General features: G+C 47.2%; 1 protein-coding gene across 4 annotated transcripts in view; it reads right to left on the bottom strand.

The window, feature by feature from the left end:
- HIVEP3 (HIVEP zinc finger 3) overlaps positions 1–21,072 on the bottom strand; it is a 475,965-nt gene that overhangs the window by 358,919 nt on the left and 95,974 nt on the right. Inside the window, exon 2 of one of the 4 annotated variants that reach the window (XM_023258562.2) lies at positions 20,490–20,601. The gene's annotated coding sequence lies outside the window, so the exon portion shown is untranslated. Of the gene's footprint in view, positions 1–20,489; positions 21,021–21,072 lie in introns of those variants that run through there. The other 3 variants (XM_045035629.1, XM_045035627.1, XM_045035630.1) reach the window with 3 other exon arrangements.

A 21,072-nucleotide genomic window follows, 5' to 3' on the forward strand; every position in this document is an offset into this window, starting at 1 on the left:
CTACAGGTAGGAAGAGAGATAAACGAAGCTTCCTTCCAGCTGATGTGAACAGAGGCTTTATTTTCTCACTGGAGTGTTGTAAGAATTGATTGTTTTAGGGTAATAACATAAAATCTAAGAGCTCTGGTTCCCAGGCTAGAAGACAGGCCAGATCTATTCATTCTGCAAGCATTAAAAACCCACTGCTTAATTAATACACCAACCACCCCACTCGCTCTTTGCCAAGAGGAAGTACAGCACACTCCCATGGGCTGGCGTCCTTGACACAGAGACGCAGACAAGATACTGAAGGTGAGCACAGCTAAGGCCATTTGGGATGTTTCCTTGTAGCTTCAATGAGGCAATAAAAATTTTAAATGTTAAAAATCCAACATCTGCTGTGATGTCTTGAATTGTATCAATGCGTTCCTTTTTTAAGGTTTTATTTATTTATTTTGAAGACAGTGAACAAGTGAGCATGGGGGAGGGGAGACAGAGAACCCCAAGCAGGCTCTGTGCCATCGGCGCAGAGCCCAATGTGGGGCTCGAACTCACCAACCGGGAGATCATGACCTGAGCCAAAACCAAGAGCCTGATGCTCAACCGACTGAGCCACCGAGGTGCCTGAAAATGTTCCTTTTTTAACAAAGTGCTATGTTCAGGGAACATATCCGCTGATTGTTCCAAAAGAAAAAAAGAAAGAAAAAAAAAGCCCTCTCCCCAAAGGAAACTGCTTCAACCAGAAATCTGCTTTCCCATTTGATGTTGGCAGGCATTTTCAGTGCCCTCTTGTCTGTCTCATGGATTCCACTGAAGAGTGCAGTGCCCCCTTAAAAATATTAATGACACTGCCCCTGGCGCCCTTCATGTGGAAGGAAACGTTTGTCACATGCCTATTACACATCATTTCCTCTGCCATGAGCTTGGCATGCCTTACAGAGTCGGATACGTAATGGGAATGTGCACGGTGATGAAAGCATCGCAGGCCTCGAATCATCTAGCTCCCCCCAAAGCCCTATAAAGTCAGTCTGTACTATGATCCCCATTTTATAAAAGAGGAAGCCAAGGCTCGGAGAATGGTCTTCCCAAGGTCACATAAATGGTAGGTCTAGGATTCATATTCAGCCCAACTTGCCTCCAAATCTACATTCTTGTCCCTGCACCAAATGCTTGCAGGCCAGGGCCATCTTCTCCCCTATCAGCAGAACCCTGGCATTCCGGTGAGGCTAGACCTTGTCGGGAATGTTTTGAGGCCAGGTTTGAATTCCAAAGCCCGTTCCTCAAGCAAATTTCTTGGAAGCACAGGCCTTGGGAGGGCCATGAGGAAAACCAGAAGCGGATCGGAAAGCCTGCTTTGCACCAGGCCAAACGCGGCCACCAGCTTAAGGACGAACCGCCCACGTTCAGGGCTTCTCCACCAGCAGTTTGAGATGTGCCTGTGCCAACTCCTTCAAGCTTCCTAACCTTTAAAGTGGGTACAATAATGCCTGACCTTTAGGGCTGCTATGAGGAGTTAATGTGGTACCAATCCTAACAGATCTAACAAGCGCCTGGCACATGGTGGTCAGTAAACCATGGTTCCTGCTACTATCTCCTGGTGACCTCCAGGAACTATTCCCAGATCCGGGGAAGAGGCGGAGAACAGTCCTCCACGGTGGGGAAAAAGTATTTCGTCATCAAATTGTTAAAAATTTCTTATGCATGATGACAGTAAAAAAGCAAACCGACTTTTAATTGGTTTTACTACTGTTTTTAAATTCTCTACAGACGATGCAAGCCTCTCTTGCCTGCACCTATGGGAGACATCCCCCTCTCCCTCCTCCCCACTCTGTGTGCCTTCCTCCCCACTCCCCACATGCCACGGCCTAGATCTCTTCCAAATTTCCCGATAGAGAGGGAATAGACAGCAGCAGTCTTTCGGATCTCTCGGCTGGGGACAGGTGGCTCCCCGTGGTGACCGGAACACTTCAGGGAAAAAGAAAGCAGCTCCTTCACAAACAGTGTGCACCTGGCCACAGAGGGCCTCGCTGAAACGCTTTCCGGGGAAAAGGAGGTGCACATGCAAAGCTCATGATTGGGAAAGAACGCGATGTTCAGGAAGGCAGGGGGCAGTTGAGAGCGAGTGGCTGAGAGAGGCTGGGGCAGTGAGCAGGCTGTGTTAACAAGTTTCAATTCTTTCATCCAGCAAGAAGCCTCTGACATGGCCGGGGCCAGTGCAAAAAGAACAGCCTGGAAGGGACACAGCGGGTGTGGGGGAGCAGTTAGAAAGCTTTTGCAGCACCCAAGTCTGGACAAGAGGAACGGACACCAGATGGACAAGTGGGTGCACTCCAACCCAGGTCCTCAGGAAGAGGAATCGATGGCCCTCGGTGACAGCTTAGGTGTGACGGGTGGTGGGAAGGAGAGAGGGCGAGGTCTGTTTTCTGGCTTAAGCACCTGGGGTGGGGGGACAGGGGTGCCCCTTACCGAGACAGGGGATGTCTGAAGAGGAGAGACTCAAAGGCAGAGGGCAGGGGCTGGGTGGGGGGCAGGTGAGCAGCTACTGAACCAAGTGGTGCACGTGCTGAGTCACCCCAGTGGAGACGCTGGGCAGACAGCTGCACTGAAAGTCAGGTGTTCCAGAGAGCGGTCCAGACGGGCCATGTGTCAACGCAAAGTGGGGGGTGAAGGGTTCACCCGGGGAGAGAGGCCACAGGAAGAAGAGTGTTCTAGGGGACTCCAGCTCTTAACGGCCAGGCAGCGGGGCGGAGGAAGCGGCAAAGGACGCCAGGCAGGAGGGGCCCGAACAGTAGGAAGAATATCAGCTGAGGGTGGCGCCTCCGACGCCAGGGGAAGAGAAGAGGATTCAGAGTTTTAATTAAGCTTAATAAAATGCTGCTCGGAGGGCAAGAGAAATGCAGTCTGGACAATGTCATCGACCTTGACAGATCTGCAGGTCACAGGTGCTCTTCCTAGGAGCAGGTGCGGTGGGAAGCAGCCCGCGAGGCCTGAGGAGCAAGCAGGGGGAGAGACGTGCACTTCGGTCTCACCGGCTGCCCCCAAGCTTGTCCTCTGTCACATCACTTAGCGTGTCCACCGCACAGCCCTCACGTCAAGGTATGATCACCCTGCTGACTCATTTACTGTGTTCTTCCCTCCCTGGAGATGGAAGTTCCGCTAGGGCACGCACCTGGTCTCCTCGAGGCACACCCTACATCCCGCACTTAGCAGGCTGCTTGGCACGGAACAGTGACTCCAGAAACACCTGTGTGTGGGACCCTGAACAAATGAAGCCGAATCCGAGAGTAGACACAAGGTTGGTTCATAAGCAGAGAGGGAGGGAACTGGAAAGTGGGGGGGGGGGGCTGCCAGCAGAATCTGTTGGTGCGGATGCACCAGTGGGGAGGAGAGCAGACGTGGGTGGTGCCCTGAGAAGGTGGGGTCGCAGGCTGGGGCGGAGGTTTACGGCAGAGGCAGGACACTAACACAAAAGCTTAAAAGAGAGACTTAGGGGTATTTTCTCATTTAAATGACATCCAATCCACATGCCCAGGACTTAGGGCACATGCCCCCAGAGCAAGCCCTGAGACAAGGACCCCTGGGCAGGGGATTCCTCAAGGAAATATTCCCAGGAGGTGGGTGAAGCAGTTGGGGGGGGGGGGTGGGGAGCCCACAGAGAAGGGGAGAGGCCAGGCCAGGGTCTGTCCTCAGGTGAAGTCCCAGCCTCAGCCTGATCCCAGGAGACTTCTGGAGTAAGATCTGCACCTCCTTCCCCAGGCAAGACACCTGAGCTTCCACAGTCCCACACCAGTGAATACTGGCCACCGAAACTCCAGCTCTCTTGGCAAGAGGGCAACATCTGAAGAAGGGGACAAGGGCAGGAGCCACAGAAGCTGCACGGGGCGCGGGGACGCACAGAACTGGTCAAAGTGACCCAAGGGTGTCTGGGCAGAGTGCCAGCCGTGTTCGCATCAGAGTGGATTAGTCTGGAAGAGCCTGCCACACACAGCTTCATTCCCGCGGCCTGGATGGTCCAGGGGTGGTTACAACTGAGAAAAGTGGTTCTGGAAAAGAATCCTTCCAAGAAAGATCCGCTCCTAAAGTACACAGAAGTGCTACTCTTGGAAAACTGTAAGGGCGTGAATCTTACTGCACCTACATACCAAAGCTGAATGTGAGGTGCCGCCCTGAAGAAGGACTTAGAGTATTTAGAAATACTTCAGAGTCGAGCAGCAGAAAACCGAGTAACCTGTGTTACGTTCCTGGAACACACGGAGGATGCTCACGGTCTCGTGACAGTGTAGGCTCCTCAGAAAGCACATCAGTTGAAATCAAATCAAATCAATCAACCAGCCAACATTTACTGAATACCTGCTATGAATCTGGCTCTGTGCCAGAAATGGTGAAATGGAGACATGCCTCTTGTGCTAAAAGTCAATCTATCGCCAGATGACAGTCTGGAAACAGTTAAGGAACAAGGTGAAATAGGATGCAGGGGGGGAGGGGGAGGGGAGGGGAGGCGGTGTAGTTTGATGGTTAAGAGTGGGCCTCAGACTCCGACGGCCCAGGATTATTCTCATTTCCACCACCGGATGCTCTGTGCTTTACTTTCCCTGGCTGAAAAATGGGGTAATAACAGCATTTATTTCACAGGATTCCTGTGAGGATAAAATGAGACAATTTGTGTAAGGCCCTCAGAGCACTGCCTGATGCCCACAGTAAGCGCTCAGCTCCTGGGAGCCCCGTTGCCGCAGTCATTATTGGCGGTGGGGGGTGGAAAAGATCACCACTTACTTGACTTGTCTTCTACCCTGCTCTGCTCAGGAAGGACCAAGATGTTTTGCCTGACTATGGGACCTCACTAGAAAAAAAAAAAAAATCAAGAAAATCCACCCATGTTTTCTTGGACCCAGATGCAACCAAGCTAAGTGTGGAAACACGAGTTGCAGGCAGATGGCATGTCCCTCTCCTGAGCAGGCCAGGAGCCAAGGCCAGTGTCTGTCTGTGCTGGAAGCCTTTTAGACTCACAGCACACATGTGCTCAGACTCTAAAGAGTGTTGGGTCAGCAAGGAAGCACCAGGAAAGCCATCAGCATCTTTGTGTCCCTGCTGACCACGGCCTGCCCCGTGTCAGGAGCAGGTGCTGACACCTTTCTCATCAGCACACAGAACGGGGTGCCCAGGCCCAAGCAATGCAGCCACACAGGCCAGCGCTCCTACCCTGCACCTCCACTCACAGCTGTATGACCTGCAGCCAGTGACTCTGACCTCTGAAGGCTCGGTTCCCTTGTCTTTAAAACAGTTCCTGGCCTTGGCTGTACATTAAAATCACTGGGGGAGTGTTTAAAAGTCCAGAGGCCCAGGACTCACCCCAGCCCAATAAAATCAGAACGCCCTGGGGTAGGAATCACTGCTGAAAGGGCGGATGGCCATCATCTTCTAAGTCGCCAGAGTACATTAACCGAGATTGACCATGGAAACCGCTTAACCCCGTGCTTTACCCAGAGTGCCCCATAAAAGGTAGTTACCACATTGTATCACTCAGAGCTCCCAGACTCCAGAAACACTCCCCCACAGACCCACGGAAGTCTGTACTTTGGAAGTGTTATTCTGTTCATAGGAAAATTCTGTTCAGGTGCCTCACTTTGGCAAATATCAAAGATCAATCCCACATGGTGATTTCTCTAGCTCTTTGGATCACCCTGGCCCTAAATCATCTTTTTCTTGGAGAGAAAAGGCTCAGACCCAGAAAGTGTTTCTTGGAACGCAGGGCTGTTAGGCTAAGTCTTCGTTTTCAACGATGCACTTGGGCCTCATATCTGCCACCCTAACAAGGAAGCCACCGTTCGAAAAGAGCTTCAGTCCCTGGCTTGCAGAGGTGACAGGGTCAGAGACAGGCATCCCACAATGCTGGCGACTATCAAGGCCCTGACAGTTACATCCTTGATAGAACTATAGGAAACTACTTCTGGGCCTGTGCGCCCCCCCCCCCGCCTTGTCATTCTCTAATCAATATAGGGCTTCAAGCCCTGTGATGCATGAAGACTCACACAAACCCGGGCATAAGGATCTCTGAGTGTGGGAGGGGCCTCTCCGGGCCGTGCTTCCTACATGTTGACATGTCTGGACCCAGAACTGAGAGAAGGAACTCGGACAAAGCAAACAAGTAAGATCCCTTATGACTTGTAGTTATATTTTTCAAAGCATAATTAACACTCAAGAGCACCGAAACAGAACTTCAATTCAGGAATGAAAAGGAAGCAGCTGGCGCCCTGGCTGGAAGGAGAACTACGAGATGACAAGGGGGAAAAAAATGTCCCGTCCACCCAGTGTCAAGGCAGAGCTTGTTGTCTAATGGGAGCTCAGCCACTAGGGTGCCCAGCAACAGAGCAGCTGATGGGAACTATTCCGGTCCCATCATGAGCTGCTAGGAAGAGATCTGCCTCTATGTGGTCCACACCCTGACATTCCTATATGAAGAGTCATCCAACAGATAGTATTTATGGGTTAAGCACATCTATCTGTCTGTCAATATTTCACATCCCGTTCAGTAGGTACTCCTATTATCCCCATTTTGCAGATGAAGAAATTGAGGCACATGGGGGTTAAGAAGCTGGAGGATGATCACACAGTTAGAATGTGACAGAGGTGGAATACGAACCCTGGCAGTCTGGCTCCAATGCCTATGCTCTCAATTCCTGTGCCGTATTGTTTCTAGCCTAGTGAGGGTATCGAACAGATAGACAGGGTCTGAGGGATATACTAGGGCTTGGCACAGGTGGTGGTACCCAAATCTCTTTATTATCTCCCGCTCACTCATAAGAAGGCAAATATAAGGGGCCACCTGGTGACAGGCTGATAGGCACACGGACAGATAAAATGGGTATTCCAGGGGCGCCTGGGTGGCGCAGTCGGTTAAGCGTCCGACTTCAGCCAGGTCACGATCTCGCGGTCCGTGAGTTCGAGCCCCGCGTCAGGCTCTGGGCTGATGGCTCAGAGCCTGGAGCCTGTTTCCGATTCTGTGTCTCCCTCTCTCTCTGCCCCTCCCCCATTCATGCTCTGTCTCTCTCTGTCCCAAAAATAAATAAAAACGTTGAAAAAAAAATTTTTTTAAATAAAATGGGTATTCCAATTGCTGGAGAGATAAACCAGAAAAGGAACTTGACTAAGTATTTACCCAGGAGAAATGAAAAGATAGGTGCACACAAAAGCCTACATGGGAGCTTTATTTGCAGTCGCCCAAAATGGAAAACAACCCAAATTTCTATCAACAGGTGCGTGGAAAGACACACGGCAGTACATCTGTGCAAGGGGATAGCCCGGGCAGTGCAGAATGAGCTGCTCATGCACACGGCAGGAAGGAGCCTCAAATGCACCGTGCTGAGGGGAAGAAGTCAGGAGCCAGAAGGCACCTGTTTTCCGATCCCATCTATATGGAGTTCTAGAAAAGGCGAAGCGCTCATTTCAGAAAACAGAGTGGTGGTGGCAAAGGGAAAGGGGTGGCAGGGAGGCAGAACTGACTGCAAATGGGCACAAGGGAACTTCTAGGGATGACGGAAATGTTCTGTATCATGACTGTGGTGTGGCAACATGGGTGTAGATGTTGGTCACAGCTCATCGAACTGTATACTTGAAAGGGTGAATATTATTATATATACATTACGCTCAATTTTAAAAAGAGACTTGATGGGGCACCTGGGTGGCTCATTTGGTTAAACTTCCAACTTTAGCTCAGGTCATGATCTGAACCCAAGGTTCATGGGTTTGAGCCTCGCGTTGGGCTCTGTGCTGATAGCTCAGAGCCTAGAGCCTGCTTTGGATCTGGTGTCCCTCTCTGTCTCTGTCTCTCTCTCTGTCTCTCTCTCTCTCTCTCTGCCCACCCCCTGGCCCCCGCTCACGTTTTGTCTCTCCCTCTCTCAAAACTAAATAAACATTAAAAAAATAAAAAAAGAGACCTGATATCTTACAGTCCCACCTGAGATGTACTGGGCTTGGAAGCAAGAGTTAGATGTGTTCTGCTTCCTTTGCTGCTTTTTTTTTTTTCCTTTTCTTTCTCTTCCTCTTCCCTTCTCCCTTTCCTTTCTCCTCCCTCCCTTCCTTCCTCCCTCTCTCCCTCCTGAAAACCTACTCTCTCCCTGTCCACGCCAAGCTAGCGGCAGGCCCCTGAGCCCCAAGCCTTTCCAGCACTGCCACTACAAATTAGGGGAAATGATCAGATATCCAGGGAGACTGATTCTCAGCCTGCTTCAGTGGGGCAGATGTTCAGCAAAAACCGGCCAATGACCCACAGAGCAGGCTGGCAAGCCCATGAGGCTCTCTCATTGGGCTCCTCTGTAGCTTCTGCCTCCAGGTGGAAAGTATGCATATATTAGGTGAAAAAAAGGAAAGGCGTTTCCAAGAACGACTTGGCCTTGGGAGAAGGGGAGGTCATTTGTCTCCATCCGAGAAAAATGTTCATTCACCCTTGAACTGTTCTCTCTAAAACCTTGGGGGATGGGGTTGGGGTGAGGGGCTGTAGCAGGGGAGAAAAGGAGGTGGGCAGAAGAGGGGAGCAAATGCCACCCTGCTCTGGGGTAGCAGCAAGATGAGCTCCTACCATCTCAAACCCTGGAAAAGATGGAAGGAAAGAGGAAATCCTTAACTCAACCAGTTTCTGCCTGGCTACCTGACACCAGGGGTGCCCCTGGCCTGGCTGGATGAGAGGTGAACAGAGAAGTTAGTAGGGCAGGCAGGCAGCACGAATGGGGACAGAACATGATATTGGCACCGTTCCCTCCACCGGGTCTGCAGGGGGTCCGTGGCAGCCGGAACGTCCATCTGCTGTGCCCTGCCACTAGAAGGCTCACAGGAAGGGAAGGGGACAATGACAACCCAGCGGCCCCTCACAAATACACCAGCAAGTGAGCCCACCTGCCCAGGAGTAAGCCACGTGAAAGTAACCAGTCACAGCTCTCCCGGACAAACCCCTCCTAGCAACAGAGAGTTATAAAGTCCATCAGCCAAAAACAATGCAAGTTGAGTTCAGTCAAGCGCAACCCAGCCACATGGGCAGAGGGAGGGTCTGGGGATGCCAGCTGTCTCTGAGTCCCGCTTGCCGGAAGTTGAGAGAGCCAGTCTTAGAGAACTGGATGCTTGTACTTTTTTTCCCAAAAGAGAGTTGGTCCCCAGGTGGGAAGACTTATCATTCAATCACAAACTAAAAATAAAGAGATAAGGGTAGCATGAAGGTGGAACTCAGCCCAAGGCATGGGGGGGAAAAAAAAGGTAGCCATAAAAGAAAAGGTAGCAATTCTGAGCATTTAGCCCTTAGTGAGTGGAAGAGAGGAGACCATCTCTAATCCTAATTAACTCTGTTCCAGGTTTGGGGGAAGAAAAGGTGCCTCCAGAAGAAATGCACCAGAAGAAAAGGTGCCCTCCAGAAAAACATAATAGCCAACGTTTGGAAATGAAAATCAGCTAAAAATCCAGCAGTTCTCCCAAGTTACCAAGGAAGAAGAATTAACCCCCTAGCAGCTAATGAACTTCTGTAGACTTTTATTTCCAGTGCTGTAGGGAATGAAGTATGTAGGCAACTCTCCTGAAAACAACAAAGAAAACTAGATAGTATAAAAAAACATCTCTTTGGTGTTTGTTTGTTTGTTTGTTTTAATGTTTATTTATTTGGGCAGGGAGGGGCAGAGAGAGAGGGAGACAGAGAATCCGAAGCAGGCTCCAGGCTCTGGGCTGACAGCACAGAGCCCAACACGGGGCTCGAACTCACCAAACGTGAGATCATGACCTGAGCTGAAGTCAAATTCTTAGCCATCTGAGCCACCTAGACACCCTGAAAAACATCTCTTTGAACGACTAATGAGCTGGGAAGTTTGTAAGAAATATTCGGAAAGTGAAAACCAAGTACAAGTTGGAGCCCAGAATGGGAGCCAAGCCCTGAAGCTAGTATGAGGATATCTGCCCAACAAAGTAAACTTGAGGTTCATCTTTTGTGGCCTGAGGAGACAGGATAAGAATTTCCCATAACTGACAAATGATACTATTACATGTATCCTGGAAGTCCAATGAGTACCAGATATAAAAAATTAAAAGAAATATACACTTAGGTGCACCTTTGTGAAAATGCAGAACACCAAAGACAAAAAATAAACATTCAAAAGTAGTCAGAAAAAAAAAAAGAAAGATTTTCTCAAAGGAAAGACAAGACTGATAGTAGATTTCAAAGACAATGGTGGATTGTATGGAAACCAATTTGACAATAAATTTCATATATTAAAAAAAAAAAAAAGACAATGGTGGAGGGGCGGCTAGGTGGCTCAGTCGGTTAAGTGTCTGATTTCGGCTCAGGTCATGATCTCACATTTCGTGAGTTTGAGCCCCGCTTCGGGCTCTGTGCTGATAGCTCAGAGCCTGGAGCCTGCTTCGGATTCTGTGTCTCCCTCTCTCTCTGCCCCTCCCCCGCTCATGCTCGCTCTCTCTCTCTCTCTCTCCTTCAAACATAAATAAAAACATTAAAAAAATTCAAAGACAATGCTGGGAAACAGAAAACATGCAAATAATATCTTCATTGTATTGGAGAGAAAATAACTGTCAACCTAGAATCCTACCCTAGCTCTCAAATACAAAGAAAAAGTTACTATATTTTCAGGCAAAGAAAAAAAACAGAGAAGCTGTCACCAGCAGACCCTCACATAAGAAAATTCTAAAAAATGTATTTCAGACTCCTTCAGATAATACTAAACAAAACAAAATTGGTAAATCTCTGTTAATATCAGTCAGAATAGACTTTAAGACTAAAAGAATCACTAGAGACACAAATGCCACTCCATTATAAAAGATCCAATTCACCAGCAAGATAAAACAATTTTAAACTTGTAGGTACATATTAACAAAGGCCCAAAACATATAAAACAAAAAACTGGCAGAACCATAAGAAGAAACAGAGAAATCCACAATCATAGTTGGACATTATAAGGCACTTCTCTCAATGACTAATTGATCAAGCAGACAGTAATCAATAATGACAGAAAAGATTTAAACAACACAGTTAAGAAGTTTTATCTAACAGAGCTATACAAAAGATACTAGAGCTAACAATGATAGACCCCATGCAACACTGTGAAAATTGACCACATACTGAGCCTTACACAACAAACCTCAACAAATATAAAATGTTGAGTAACATTTACAAACAACATTTACCAACCATGATACAATTAAGTTAGAAATCAACATCAAAAATGTAACAACAAGAAAAGAAATAGATGTCTGGACACTGAGAAACACAGGCACACCTAACTTATGAGTCAGAGAATAAATAATAGTAGAAATCATAAAACACTTAGAACCAAATGATGCAAAAATACTACATATCAAAAAATGTGTGATGAAGTCATAAGGAAAATACACAACCTATAATGTTCATAGAGGAAAAAAGTCAAACTCTCAAGAAGTTCAGAAAGAACAAGAGATCAAACCTAAATAATTTAGAATGGAGAAAATCATAAAAATTAGTATAGAAATTAATGGACTAGAAAATAAAAGAGGATCACAAAATCAACAACTGTTCTTTAAACGATTAATAAGATTGACAAGATTCTGAAAAGGGTATTCAACAAAAGAATATAGAAGGCACAATAGTAATATAAATGAAAAGGAGTTATATCACCACAGATGCCATACAGCTTAAAAAATTAAAAAGCATATTATAAATAACTTTACGGTAAAATATTTTGAAAACTCAGACAAAATAGATACATTGCTAAAAAAAAAAAAAATCTAACTTACCAAAATCAATTCCAGAAAAAAAAAAAAAAAACTAAAACCTGAATAGATCAATAACTACTGAAGAAACTGAATCTCCAGTGAAAAATCCCCAAAGAAGAAAGAATCCCAGCCCTAACTCTTTTTGAGAACAGATAAAGAGGAAGTATTCTACAGCTCACTTTACAAGTCTAGCAGAACTAGATACAAAAGCCTGACAAGGATAATGTGAGAAATGAAAATTGCAGTCCAATACACTCATGAATGAATATAGATGCAAAACTTCTAAACAAAATATTAGTAAAACAAATCTAGCAACATATAACAAAATGCATCCATCATGACTGAGTCAGGTTTATTCTAGGAAAACAAGATTAATTTTACATTGGAAAGTAGTTGACGAGACATTAACAAATTAAAGGAAGAAAAACTTACCTAAATCCTCTCAAAAATACAGGAAAGCTATTTTAGAAAGATCCACTTATGATTAAAAGTAACACTTTGCAAACTACTGAAGAAAGGTAGTTCCTTATCCTGATAAAGAATATCAAATCCATAGAGAGGATCATTCTCAAGGGAAACTATTGAACATGAAAAGCAAAACTAAAACTTTTGGAAGGCAATACAGGAGACTATTTTATGACTTTGCCATAGGGAAAGATGTCCTTAAAAAGATACGAAAAGCTCAATGATAAAATAAAGATTGATAAAACCTTATTACGTCAAAATTCAGAATTCCTCCCACTAAAAAAGACAAGGAAATATTCCAGAAATTAGGAGAGGATATTATCAACACTAAGAATATAGTCTCCAGCATACATAAATAACCTCTACAAATAAATAAGAAAAATACACACTACCCAATTTTATTTTATTTTTTTTTTTTTTAATTTTTTTTTTCAACGTTTATTTATTTTTGGGACAGAGAGAGACAGAGCATGAGCGGGGGAGGGGCAGAGAGAGAGGGAGACACAGAATCGGAAACAGGCTCCAGGCTCTGAGCCATCAGCCCAGAGCCCGACGCGGGGCTCGAACTCACGGACCGCGAGATCGTGACCTGGCTGAAGTCGGACGCTTAACCGACTGCACCACCCAGGCGCCCCTCACACTACCCAATTTTAAAGTAAATGGACAAGACACTTGAAAAGGCACTCTTTCACACACACACAACCAAAAGTCAACAAGCATCTGAGGAGATGCTGAACCCCTCGAGTAATCAAATGTATACAAATTAAAACCAGATAAGATACTATTATATACCCGTAAGACTGGCAAAAGTTTCTGACAATATCCAACAAAACATGAAGCGTTAGCAACGAGAAATAGAGCAAAAGGAACAACTACACACTGCAGCTGGGTATAGAAATTGGTTAAACACAGTGGAAACTAGTTATTTTTATTGAGGTGAAATTCACATAGCATAATGGAAATTAATTTCGAACTAGGCTAGTAGCACTGAAGGTGCCCACAGTCTACGACCAGTAATTCTACTCCTATGTATATTCCTTGAGTAAACCTATATACATGTTCACAAGGGGGCTTGAACAAGAGTATTCACAGCAGCATTATTTAAACCAGAAAAAAAAAAAAAACTGGAAAAACCTTTAGTGTTTGTTAGTAACAGGATATATAAACCGCAATATACTCATTCAGTGGAATATTACAGTTCAGCAAAGTGAACAAATTTCAGCTACACTCAGCAACATGAACAAACCCAGGAATGAAGCATTGAACAACCAGCTGCCATAGTCAGAAGGGATCCCAAACACAGTGTGGGAGCTGGGTCCCAAGACCCCCTGTTGTGCCAGGTGGGATTCCCTTCAGGAAGGTGAAGGGAATTGAAGAGATCTTGTGAGAGCACTTGGGGGAAGGGGGGGTTTGTGGAGAGGTGGTCAGGTGATCAGCAATTTACCACCAACGGATATGGAAATATTTCAATTGTTGCCCACCAATGCAGCCTTCTGGTCTGCATGGGCTGACTCTGTACTTAAGACACAGGAATACAAACAGTATGATTCCGTTTACACAAAGTTCACGAACATACACAGCTAGAGATATTGTTTAGGGATGCAAAACATAAATAAAGAAAAGCATTGGGAAAAGAGGCAGAAATGTCCAGAAAATAGTTATCCCTGAAAAGGGGGGAGATGGGACAGGATGGTGAGAGTAACACTCTTCAAAGGTAAGAGTAACATTCTTTCTTGTTAGTTGACTGGTGAATACCTTTGCACCTTTATATACAGTTTGTAAGTATTCTTTTGTATCTAGTGGCTATTTTATCAACCTTATTTAAAAAGAAGTTCACAGAGAAAAATTTAATAAGACACTCTCATCACGAATTGCTGTGGTTCCTGCCACATCTTTCTAGTTGCCTGGCAAAGATGATCTCTTCAACTGCAATTGGTGTAGCTCTTAAACTCACTTAAAATTCTAAGAGCTTCCACCCAAATCACTCCAGAAACATCCTTGCAAGAATCTCTCCAGTAAGGTGCAGCAAGGCCTGACCTCCAGAGTACATTTGTTCTGACTCTTTTATTTATTATAATTATAATCACAAGGCTGTTATTCCTTAATCTCCTGAAATCTCGAGGCTCTTGGGGGGCTCAGCCGGCTGAGCATCCAACTCCAGCTCAAGTCACCATCTCATGGCTCCTGAGTTTGAGCCCTGCATCAGGCTGGCTGCTGTCACTGTACAGCCTGCTTCAGACCCTCTCTCTCCCTCCCTCCCTCTCTCCGTCTCTCTCTCTCTCTCTCTGTCTCTCTCTCTCCGCCCCTCCCCTGTTCATGCTCTCTCTCTCAAAAATAAATAAATATTTTTTAAAAATAAAATAAAATCTCCTCGAATCTTCTCAAATTCTGAAATCCTTAAAATGAGGGCACAGAGCAAATGACTACATCCTGTTTCTCTTGCCTAGATTTCAATGGTAATGCTCTCATTTTTAGTCCTTTACCATATGTGTCAGCCGTGTGACGCCCCAATTCTCTTCACTGAGATTTGCTGACAGCCAGGGGAAGTTTCTAAGAGTGTGGTGAGTATATACTGAGGGCCAGGCAGTGGAGGCAGCTTGAAAGGCTGCACACAAGTATGATATTTTAGCAACTCCAGCCATGCCTGGCATTTGTAGCTTCAATATTCACTTTCTCAGTTATTTGTGAACAACCTCGAATGGCAACCTTCCTCCCCCTGAAGCGCAAGTGTTAACTCTGCATTGCAAAGCAACAGGGCAAGAGCTGGTCTCTTAGCTAGAGAGGGAGCTTTGACAAAGCTCTTTCCGCCAGGAAAACAGACACTCTGCAAGTGAGAAAAACTTTATTTCCTTGACTGCGCATTGAAAAGGCAAATAATTGGTGGCTGGTGACTAATCACAGAAAGCTTTCCTCTCTGGACAGAGAGGTAGAATCAGGTTTCTACCTGATTCAGAAGGAAGTCAAGAGCCTATGCAAATACTTCTGCATCTCCAAATTTGGAGATCTGCCAGAAGTTTGAAATCTCTCTGCAGAAAACGTCAAGGGTCTGCCATATTGAATCTTGACTGAGGTTTTCAGAATTCTTCTATTAAAATTAAATCGGTCCATTCTTACCAGGCTCCTCTGATCTTAAGATGGCTTCGGCCTCTAACACCAAGCCTGGAAGTCCAATGGATGAGTGACCAAACCAACTTCGGTGTCAGAGGCTCACAGAGCACGTCGTGTATTTATAATACTGCTGTTATTTTTTTGCATCACTTTCTATGATTTATCAGTCGTGCATACGTTACTCGGTTTTTTTAAAAGTTGGTTCTGAACCCCAATTCCAGGACTCATGTGCATTCAGAGGGTTTCCAAGATTCCTGAGACAACCTTCCCTAGGAGGCACTCTCAGCTCATCTCTACTGCACACCTATCTAGATGTAAAGCCCCACTCTTCTCTTCTCACAAGAGTGCCAGCCACACCTGGTATTTTTGTAACACTTAGTTATGAGGAGAGGAATCCTATCACTCGTGCACGCATGGTTTTCACCAACAAGCCGGATCTATGGCCCAAGCACATATTCCCAAGTGTGACCCTTCCGAAAGGGCAGCACTCTGGAGAGGGCAGTTCAGTCACCTCCAACCCTTACCTCCTCTGCCTTCTAAGCCCCCTGGGATTTGGGAGAATACCCTTTTCCCCACCTTATTGCAGCAGTAACCCTTTGCCTATAGACGTGGAACTTCTGGACAGTTCTGTGCATTTCTGACCATATTCAATGAATTGTTAGCAACAGGTTTTTTCTTCAGCAAGTTCAAAAATGTCTTGAAATGATTTACCCAAATGGTGAATTAATGTGCATCTAGAAATTGAACTCTTCTGTGACTTTATTTATTTATTTTTCAACGTTTATTTATTTTTGGGACAGAGAGAGACAGAGCATGAACGGGGGAGGGGCAGAGAGAGAGGGAGACACAGAATCGGAAACAAGCTCCAGGCTCCGAGCCATCAGCCCAGAGCCTGACGCGGGGCTCGAACTCACGGACCGCGAGATCGTGACCTGGCTGAAGTCGGACGCTTAACCGACTGCGCCACCCAGGCACCCCTTCTGTGACTTTATATTAGTGTCTTCATGTTTTGACGTATGCATCAAATTCAAAGATACTCTTGGGGGTGCCTGGGTGGCTCAGTCAGTTAAGCGTCCGACTTCAGCTCAGGTCATGATCTCACAGTTCGTGGGTTCAAGCCTTACATTGGGCTTCTGTGCTGACAGCTCAGAGACTGGAGCCTGCTTTGGATTTTGTGTCTCCCTCTCCCTCTGCCCCTCCCCCACGTGTGTGTGTGTGTGTGTGTGTGTGTGTGTGTGTGTGTGCGCGCGCACGCGCTCTCTCTGTCTCAAAAATACATGAACATTAAAAACATTTTTTAAATACTTCTAAAAATGCATCAGCATTCGTTGTCCTCTGCTTGTGGTTTTGTTTTTTTTTTTTCTGTTGCTTTGGTCTTGGGAGTAAATTGTAACTAAGGAAATCGGCAGAAGGGTCAGGCCAAGCTTAGCACTGCTGGTGTAACACAGATAGCTTTCCAGTTTTGAGCACGATGTCAGAATTGCATAAACACCACAGTGTAGCATGAGAGTGTTGCCATGACACCTTGAACTTATTTTTTTTTTACTAGTTTTTCAACAGCACACTGGTTGCGGGCAGTCCACATTGCCTACTCTGACGTAAGAGATGCAGGCCACTAGGGTTGACCTCTCCTGCTTCATCTTTTCTATCATCGAGTCTCCTCCAGTTAATTCCTGCACTGGAGTAGCCAACTGGAAGGTTCTACGTGTGTCTCTGGTCACGAGCAGGCAGGTTGGGGTTCCCGTGTTTCCCTTAGTATTTTCCGCAGCAACAAACGTTAGAATATAAGCATTATATAATACCAGCACAACCGTTCCCTGCTAAATTTTGGCCAAAGGTCACAAAGTTCTCAATTTCAACAGGAGTGCTTTATAGTTCTGATATTTTGATCAACAAGCTCCTGGCTATCTGTAAACCTCAAGTGTTCTGTTATCCTCCATAAATGCACTTTTACCTTTAAGCATCATGATAAAAAAAAAAATCGTTTGGGGAATACTTCCAATTCAGATGCATTCTTAAACTGGGCACAGAGCACGTCACTAAAACTGTTCTTGATGCATAAAGGTCACTGTGAACATCAGTTACTGGGCTACAAAACAGAGTTCTGAAGAACCTATCAAAATACAGAATATTGCACTGAATTGCTTACATTAAGCACTTTTATTAGACAGCCTTAAAATTCTACGCTTTTAATTCCTATACCTTTTAAATCTTGTTTCAATTTTTTTTTAATTTTTTCTGTTTCTTGCATTACTAGTACTTCTAACTGGCACATGTCAAAAAGACCTTTAATTACCCATGTTCAGTACTGTATCAATCTCTTCCAATTTGTTAAGTGTTTTTGAGAAATTAAAACCAAGCTCCTTAGGACTTTACCTAACTGAAGACCCCTGAAAGAAAGTATGAAATGTTCTGCAATCGTCAAAATACACGAACTGTACCTCGTGGATTTATGACATCTCTCTCTCTTGGTTTACCACTAAGGTCCCAACTGGATAAGCGAAATTGTGAAAATGTGAGCTGCAGACGGTTGTGGTATTATCTTAATATTCACAAGCTACGGAGCACGTCTCATTTTTAGCCCATCTCAGTTTCTTCTCAAGATATTTCCGTGGGCTTGGTAAGGCTGTGATGATTATACCCACTTTACAGATGGAGAACAACACGGGTCAACACTTGGCCAAGTCTGGCCTGAAACACCAGTGCTTCCTGTTCATGTGGCCAGTGTTCCCTACCCTACCTTCCCTGTGCATCTGTAGGTCTGTAAACATGCTCTGATCCCACCAGAGACAGAATGAACAACAGTATGTCAGGGCCTCCCTGGTGGGCAATGTGGAGCCGGAAAAGAACCTGAAAGACATCGGTAACTCACAGAGCAGGAAGTGGGAGACAAGGTAAAAGCTACCAAGTTGTCGCACAGCTTTCGGTACATCACTTCCCGTCAGATTGGGGCCTGGAACCTGCCAGGACTTCAGACTAAATGCATCTTCTTCTTGCCTGTACCTTTCACACACTAGCCGCCTCAAAGGCTCACTTGGCAAGGACCCGGAGGCAGCACACCCTTCTGCACTCCGAGGAGAGTGGCTGCTGCTGAAACACAATGGGCGGAGACAATCCAGCAACAGTGCCAGCTGAACACATCTTGAGCGGCTGCCATGTGTACCCTTTAGTAGTTGGCTCTTAAAGCAGACCCACCAGGGTGCTGAGAGGAAAAAAAACAATTTTAGCCTGAAGAGGCCAGACTTTCCCATCAAATTAACAAGTCTACCCAGCAGCCCCAGGCTGCGGTGCTACGGGGTGTGATAAAGGAGCCCCATGTTGACAATTCTGTCTTCTGGGTGCCTTAACCAAACAACGTGGGGGAAGAACAGGGAGCTGAGTATTATACACGCCTTCCCCTCCTGCCCGAAGGTATCCCAGTGGGAGAGCTGTCCTGTGCCCCTGATTCTCCCCTCAAAGAATCCCACAACGTTTTAATGAAAGAATGCACAGGGTCTCTAGCCTCTGCAAGCCATCAGTTTTAAAGAGCACATGCCAAGCGGCTCAGTGGGCCTCCGAGGTTTTCTCAAGCCCCACAGTGCAGCCCAACCCCAGAACAAAACTGAAACCCCAGCGGCCCAGAGACTCTTCCCTTTCTGGGAGGCATGAAGAACAGCTGGGACCCAAAGCAAGTGAGCCTGGGTGGTCACCCTGGATTCAGGATCGTGTTCACCCCTCAGTTAGGAACCTAGGGGCCCTGCGGGGGTGATTCCAAGCTTCTACGTGGTTCAAGAGGGATGGAAGGACCACAGGAAAATTCAGACAAGCAATGACTAGCTGCAAGGGATATGGGAGGGTCTTCAAGTCCACACCCACCCAAAGCCAATTCCACCCTGTCCCCAGCAAACACGTGGTCTTCGCCCCTGTGTTTTTCACAGAAGGTGCTCTGATTGTTCCACGTTTTCCCACACTCTCCCTGCCCCCAGCATACACACAGTTACATAAAAACATCTTAAACGTGGGACCCAGCTCCTTCAGTCCGGGGGAGGCCCAGGAAATAATGGGGAGCTGCTCGGGCGCAGGGTCTGATCATTAGTTGGGGTTACATAATCACACAGACGAGGGCTGGAGAACGTTCGTGGAGATCAGTTCAGCGCACACCCCATTCTCAGCGCACCCCCCCATCTCCCCACCCCCAAGCCCAGAAAACAAGCCAGGTTTAACGCAACCGAAGCGCACCGATGTGGCAGGGGAAGGGGGGTCGGGGCACCTGGCCTCTGCGGTGACAATGCCAAGGGCTGCTAGAAACAGACCCTCCTCCCTGCAATCATTGCCCCCAAAGTTCAAGGGCGGGCCGAACCACAGAAGTTGTCCTGACCTGCAACGGTAAACCGAAGCAGCCACGTTCAAGGAAATCAACACCCAGCCTCCCAGCTCCTCCGCATCACTTGGGTCCCAGGCTACGCGGGTTCAGGCTGTCCGCCGCGCTCGGCAGTCCTCCGGCAGCCCGCGCAGTCTCAGCCGGGGCCCCTCAGTGTCACCAGGGTGTCCAGCGTCAAAAGACGGTAACATGTGGGGCACAACTTGGAGAGGGGCAAGAATCCCCAACAGAGCAGGAGTTTGGTTACTGTTCGGTTTTGTTTGGAGGGGAGGCAGCTTGCTCTGCTCCAGTAACGGGAGGGGGGCTGTAAGGGGAGAGGGGGAAGCTCCCCCTCTGCCTTGGCCCCCAGCATCACCCCAACCTCCTTTTGGGCAGCGGAGACCGCTCCGGTGACCCCGAACCATCCCGGGGCGGCAGCCCGGGTGGCAGCAGGAAGCGCAGGTGCCGCGGCGGGCGGCGAGGCGATCGCCGGGGCGGGGAGTGGGGTGGGGGGGAGGGTTGCTCCCTGGCGAGCCGGTGGCTCGGGTGCAGGGCGGCGGCGGGCGAGCGCGGAGCGCGCGGCGCGCACAGGGTTACAGCCGCGGCCGCCGGGATTGACGCGCGGGGGTCACTTGAGGCTCGCGCCGCTCCCCCGGCACCAGGCCGAGCAGCCGCTCAGCCCGCCCAGGGCACCGCACGCCGCGCGGCCGCCCACCCGGACACCTTGCCCAAGAAAGGCAACGTCAAGATGGAATCGCAGCCCGCTATTTCATTTCTCCCGAGGCGGCCGCAGGCAAAAGCACAATAAATAAAATCATGCGCAAGGAATCCATCCGCCGAATAAAAATCCAGAGTCCCCTACCTTCGGCCTTGGGATGGCAAACTGGTCCTGTGTTCTCTGACCCACGGATCCAGCCCCTTCTTCATGAATTATTCCGGTCAGTCAGGATTTTGTGCATTTTTTTCATGAACACCTGTTTCAAGTAAGGGGTAAAGACCTTATTGAAAGAATTGTCCTTAAAAAATAACCTGTGCATACGTATGTCCGTCCAGGCATGCGTGCGTGTTTGTATACACACATATGCACACGGAATGTACATGTACATCGAAGCACCAAACTAGGCAGCTGGATAATGGGAGAGTCGGCTGGTTGTGAGCATGCTCGCGCCGGGAACAGATCCACCCTCTGTTATTCCTCTGAATAAATATAAATCACGATCAGAAACCCAAACAGCGGCATCCCTCTTGAATTCCTGCTGCTGAAAAACACGGAATGAATTCAGCCCGCAGACACAGAATCTAATCAGCAGCTGTTTTCTGAATCCAGAGCCAACCCATGCCTCGCTTGTCTTTTCCACTATGAGTCCAGACCTTTTTTGAGCGAGGTTTTAACCTTTTAAAGGTACAGTACACCAATTACCACTTCCGAATAGCTCTTACTCCGA

This window comes from Felis catus, chromosome C1 (genome assembly GCF_018350175.1).
Source record: "Felis catus isolate Fca126 chromosome C1, F.catus_Fca126_mat1.0, whole genome shotgun sequence".
Classification (NCBI taxonomy): domain Eukaryota; kingdom Metazoa; phylum Chordata; class Mammalia; order Carnivora; family Felidae; genus Felis; species Felis catus.